The sequence below is a fragment of the Sardina pilchardus genome, chromosome 24 (genome assembly GCF_963854185.1).
Source record: "Sardina pilchardus chromosome 24, fSarPil1.1, whole genome shotgun sequence".
Taxonomy (NCBI): Eukaryota; Metazoa; Chordata; class Actinopteri; order Clupeiformes; family Clupeidae; genus Sardina; species Sardina pilchardus.
In genome coordinates, this window is record NC_085017.1 from 2,516,885 (window position 1) to 2,523,196 (window position 6,312).

The window sequence follows — 6,312 nt, forward strand, 5'->3', positions numbered from 1 at the left end:
ACATGTCATAAACATTATAAACAAGTCATAAACATTTATGATTGAACTTTTCTGTCATTAAGTGTCATTCATTTTTTGTCACGACTATAGACCTCTGAAGTTCGCCTACAAAAAAGCTACCATCTTTGCCCATATAAGGAGTTACGGTATCTGACGATTTTTCCTATGGGAAATTAACATGGGGATTTGGAATTATCACACCTGTTAAACTCTCGCGGGGATGACAAAATCGGAAATTCAGGTGTTTTCCTGAACACACTTTTGTCCTCTGCCTTCGAGAGGAATCTGTGATCTCCGGTATGCGAAAGCGGCAGGCTTTGATTTTCGCTACCCCAGAGCTAACTTGCAATGCAACTTGCCATTAAGTTAGTTAGCCAGTTAGCTCTGGGGTAGCAAAAATCAAAGTGTGCCGACTTCACGTACCGGAGATCACAGTATGCACAAGAAGGCAGAGGACAAAAGTGTGTTCAGGAAAACGTCTTTATTTAAGACTATGTCGTGCCCGCGTGAGTTTAACAGGTGCGATAATTCAAAATCCCCATGTTATTTTCCCATAGGAAAAATCGCCAGATACCGAATCTCAAAGATGGCAGCTTTTTTGTAGGCGAACTTCAGAGGTCTATGTAGGGGTAGGGTTAGAGTTCATGGGACATGACAGTGTCATGTCACTCTTACGTAGATACCTTAAAGTAAAGTGTTACCATTTCTTCCTCTAATACACACTCATGTATTTTGCCTGTTCACCCTTTTCTGCTTTCTTGTCATCAAAAGCGGGTAGATAACTAATTGATTGTTTTGTAATGATATCCTTGTACCCTCTGGCTATTGGCTCCTTGTAATGGTCGAATACAGCAGGAGATCCATTTGAAATATTGGCAGTAACAAGTTGATGCAAATTCCTACTGACTTCTCCACCCTATCTATCCATCACCCAGCCAGCCACCCCCACCACAGTTCAAAACATGCAGTGTGTGTACAACCCTGCAGCTAAGCATCTTCGTTTTCACAGTGTGACAGAGAATGTGTCAAGGAGGGTGTGTGTATATGTGTGTGTGTGTGTGTGTGTGTGTGTGTGTGTGTGTGTGTGTGTGTGTGTGTTGAACGTCTTTGAGTGTTTATTCATAAGATAATTGTTTATTTTACCTGTGGGTGTCATGTGAAGTCACAGATCAAACCAGAAGAAGCTTACGGCGAAACATGTCCTTCGTTCCTATTAATTTCTAATATTAGACCAGTGTGTGGTGATGATCTTTATTATTTTTTTTAAAGTCTTCCAGTGTTTGAGAATGTGTGTGAGTGTTATACACATTTCAAATCAAATCAAATCAGGCTTATTAGCCATGCATGTGTAGTAGGATGGACTGACTGCTGCCCCTGTGTCTTCCCTCTGGCCTGTCAATTGGCTAACGAGGGGCGGGGCAGTGACCTTAATTGGTTAACTGGCCAAGTGCAGCCTATTTAAAGAGCTTGGTGGCTAGCAACAGTGGAGGTTCTGCTGCAAGAAGGTGTGTGAGCACACCAGAGCCTTCCACCAGGTATGAAATCTTTTTGAGTGTTTGTTTGTATTAGTTTTTGTCATTGTGGTTAATGTTTATCGTTTTATGTACTGTAGCTGGGTGCCCTGCCTGTCCGGACCACGGCAGGGGTTATGTTGCCTGCTTCTCCGGACTGCTACAGTTGGTCAGGCTGCTGTCTTGTCTTCCTTTAGTTTTGTTTGATATTTGATTTACTATTTTGTCTGTGACTTTTGGTTTGATTGTCTTTGTCCATTGTCTTTCTTTTGTGAGCAGGCAGAGTGTTAATGGGGGGGGGGCCTAGTCACCTGCTGGAGAACCAGAGTAATTGCACGTGTGTGTACTGAGAGTTGCTTGCTGTGGAGAGCTGCACTACTTAACACTTTCATACTGTAGAATTGCTGTGTTTGGTATAAACTGGTCACCGTTGATATTAGCCTGCCCCCACCGGCAAGCTCTGTCTGTCTCTGTTGAATGTCTGTCTTTTGTGTTCAATAAATCGTTAATTTAAGGAATTCATGTCTCGTTATGCTTAATCGAACCTGTGACGCTCTGTATAGTAAAGGTCCCAATCTCTTAAAGGTTCCCTGAGGCGCTAGGCCCCAGGGTGGCGTAGTCAGGCTACAGATTTGGGGTGGTTGCCCTGACCACCCTGTTACACATGTATACTTGCATACATAAGGAATTTTGTCTCTGCATTTATCCCATCCGTGAATTAATGAACACACACAGCACACAGTGAACACACAGAGAGGTGAACGAACACACTGTGAGGTGAACACACTAACCCGGAGCAGTGATCTACCTTCATACAGTGGGGCTCGGGGAGCAGAGAGGGGTTGGGTGCCTTGCTCAACGGCACTTCAGCCGTGAACTGGTCGGGGATCGAACCGGTAACCTTCCGGTTACAAGCCCTAACCAGTGAGCCATGGCTGCCCTTTTGAGTATGCATGTCTTCATGTAACAGTGCATGTGACTCTCTGTGTGTGTGTGTGTGTGTGTGTGTCTGTGCACATTTGTGAGTATGTGTGCATGGTTGTGTACCTGTACATATTAGAGATTGTGCGACCTTGTGTGATTGCTTCAGTGTGTAAACAAGTACTGGTGCAATGGTGAGAGAGAATACAATGTGTTGGCTTAAGAGCATTAATGCGTGTCCATACGTTACGCATCTTTGAGAAAAGCCTACATACATAAAGAAACAGCTCAGGCCTCAGCACAGCTCAAGCCAGCTCATGTCAACAAATCACGTAGAAGAAGGGACATATGCTTTTGCATATCCTTTAACTCTGCTGAGAATGCACAAAAGTGTGTTAAAATTCCACAAACATTTGTGTCGATTACGTTTTCTCTGAACAGTTAAAATTGAACGATTTGGTGTCAACACTCCATTGTAACAGTAATTACATTGTTACCATCAAGCTCAGATCCTGCACCACTGAATGCTTGCGAAGAGCTACCTCCTCAGACTGTTTCCGAGTGTTCAGGCCAATCTTATGGCAAACAGAAACCTGTTTGCAAACATTCGCAAACGTTCACCAATGTTTGTGAATCTGAATGCACCTTACTTCATGTGCAAGACGCATAGGACCACAGATACATGGGTACAGTCATGCATGTTTGTTGTTGCTTGTGAATCCGTTCTAAAGGGGGTTAGAATGGCAACTTGTAAATAAATCACCTTGATTATCACCTTGCATTGCTGACATTTCCATGTGTAAAGATGAAAGCCGAGGTGAATGTTTTTCACTTTGTTTGATTTGTTTGTATCTTCCTGCCACCTCTTCACCTGAAAGTGACTGCAGCATCTGACAGAAGCTGGCCCTGCAAGGTCGCATACCAGCAGAGAGGAGGGGGAGGGGAGAGATGGATTTCACCACGTCTTCATTAATTAAAATAGAAAAGTCGAGGACGTTTACACTTTTCACAGCCGTTGCCCGTTTTCACTGTCCTTTCTCCAAGCTTGAGCTTTACTGGTGTGTGTGTGTGTGTGTGCGTCTCTGTGTGTGTGTGTGTGTGTGTGTGCGCGCGCACGTGTGTGTGTGTGTCTGTCGGTGTGTGTGTGTGTGTATGGGTGTCATGGTCAGAGAGGTCAGAAAGAGAGGTGCCTCCAGCTACAGCAGAGGAATAGATGAGGGAGACCTTAATGACATCTCTCAAGGAACCATTAAAGGCAATCTCCCACACACGAGCCAGACCTGCCAGCCCACGCCCAGGGATGAAAAAAGAGGTGTTTAGAGTGAGCCGGAGGTGTGTGTGTGGTGTGTGTGTGTGTGTGACGTGTGTGTGTGTGTGTGTGTGTGTGTGTGTGTGTGTGTGTGTGTGTGTGTGGCGCGCATGTGTGTGTGGGTGGCGTGTATGTGTTGTGAGTGGGATGGGGGTGGTGCATAAGGCTTAGGGAGAGGTGAGGAAGTGGGGGACTTTGGACAGCGGGTAGGACGGAGGTCACTCTGAAAGATGAACCAGTAAAATTAGCTTGGCTAGCCTTTGAGATCGCAGCGCAGCACAGCGCATAAATGCACCACTGTCAGGGTTGATAATACGCGTTTATCAGAGTACCAATTTTCTGCTTTCAAAAACACCCACTCCCACCACTCAGACATGTTATATCCCCTTTCCCCCTCTTCCCAAGCTAGTTTCATTAATCCAGGGTGCATGTCGAGGGCCTCCTCCTGCACTGCCCCAAGACCAAAAAATCTGCTTACAAATGCCCCCAGTTTAAAATGGAGAACGGCTACAGTGGGGCATTTAAATTGAGCTTTATTTCTCACAAGGGGACGTCATGGTTTATTAGATTTGGCATGACTCGCTGTAATCGTAGTTGAGGGTCCATTTGGAAAAGTGACACACAGGACAAGAACCTCGGCCAGTTTCCTGTCCGCCCCAAGAGCCAACTCTGTATGGAGTTTCGTTTGTGCCAAAAAGTTCAAACAATACTTTTTCAAATTCAAACAAAAATCAATTAATCAAAATACCAAATACAAAATCTAAACAAAAAAAATAAAGTCGAAAAAAAAAATCTAAACTCGCAAACAAATTATTTGTGTAGTTGCAAAAAAAAACTGTTTGAATAACTTGTCTTTTGGTTTACAATAACAACAGTCATTTGCAGCGACATCATTCGTTTGTTTGCTCCTGGCTTTTTCAGTTTCGATTCTGGCTCTCGCGTTTGCGCTGCCTGTTTCTTTGCTTGCGATTCTGGCACAAACTTCACATATGGGTGGGTGTCTGTGGGGTGCATTCCTATTGGCTGATGCGTTTTGACTGACAGCTTTACTATGGATTCAAGCGCAAGAGCTACCCACCTCCCCCCCAGGTAGTGGTGCAACGCTCTTTTTGGCCACTATGTACAGGTATATAAGATGTGGCGCTATTGAGCACAGTATGTCAACCGCCATATGAAGAAGAAGAAGATATTGACCACAGTAAGTAGTTCCGTGGAGCTAGCTACACCAAAGCCATCGATGGGCTACACGCGTTATGGACTCAAAACAATGGGTTTTCCTCACTACTCATTAACCCAAGGTAAGAAGTGTAATCTAATTTGTTATGGGTCTAATTTTCACGTTTATGTGGGATGTTATGGCGTAGTTGTTACAATACTGACGCTGGTTTTAAGGTATCAGATGGCTATCTTAGCATCGTAGGTTTGTCCACATACAAACGAGGCTTTTGATGAAATGTCGCACTACAGTAGCCTAAATTATGAATTCATACCATGTATTTATTTGTTCAGAAGTATATTGTTAATGTCCTCGCGTTATATAAGCGTATGTGTCCGATTATGTCATGAAATATCGCTATGTTGTCAACGGTAGTCTAGCATAGTATGAGCGCGATGGTGCGATCTATCTGTGGTCAGTTCATCAATGGCCCTGGCGATCTCTGGAGGTCCACTCTTTGTGAACGTTTGGAGACCACAGACATAGTGTAACCTTAGTTAGAGTATTGGTTCATTTGCCTGAGAAAGACCCAAGGGTCGAAACGTTACTTTTTGTAAACATGGGAGCTCAAGCAGTGTTGCCAACGTTACCTTCTTCTGTTACATCTCCCCAGGAAATGTTATTAAGCACTGTGACCAGCTCTGTCTTTTGATTAGTACATGTCTCATGTCTTTTGCTTGTGCTTGTGTGCTTGTGCAGAACAACTCATCGTGATGGAGCACCTGTACTCCCTGATACAGCAGGATCTGAGGGGATTCCTCAGACAGGACGCAGATGTGGATTGACAACATCCTGCAGTTTAACTTTATTAGAATAAGTGTTGTTTTGAATAAAGAACAATAAAATTGTACTACTTACTACTTACTACATACTACTTACTGTATGTTAACCTGACTCACCACTTGAATTTCGTTCCACCTAGCTCCTCACATTCATCTGGAACTACTCCATTGGAAATGTATTTCAGAAGGCAGGGCCTTGTCAAAACACCTTTCATATGATTGGATAAACTAATTTATTGACATGCTACTACAACAGGGGTGGGCAAACTAAGGCCCAGGGGCCACATGCGGCCCTCTGCTCTGTTTCATGTGGCCCGCCATGAAGTCAAACACATAAAATTAAATGTGGCCTGTTGTTACATAAACCTGATATACATCCATCACACAGCATGGTTTCATAACTGATGTGCTATGTTTGTCAATGAAAACAAGAGAACAGGCCGCACTATGCATAAGCAATCACCATTTATTCACACAGACGCGTTTCGGCGCTCTGCCTTCCCAGTATGTTTGTCAATACCATCATCAAGCTGTACTTTTGGGAACTCTGACTGAATAAATACATTTTTTTGG

General features: G+C 43.9%; 1 long non-coding RNA gene across 1 annotated transcript; it reads left to right on the forward strand.

Moving 5' to 3' along the window:
* The first annotated feature begins 4,922 nt into the window (after positions 1-4,922).
* LOC134073189 (uncharacterized) lies at positions 4,923-5,807 on the forward strand. Its single transcript, XR_009937249.1, has 2 exons — positions 4,923-5,039; positions 5,657-5,807. It is a non-coding gene; the product is annotated as an uncharacterized LOC134073189 (long non-coding RNA).
* The last annotated feature ends 505 nt before the right edge of the window (positions 5,808-6,312 follow it).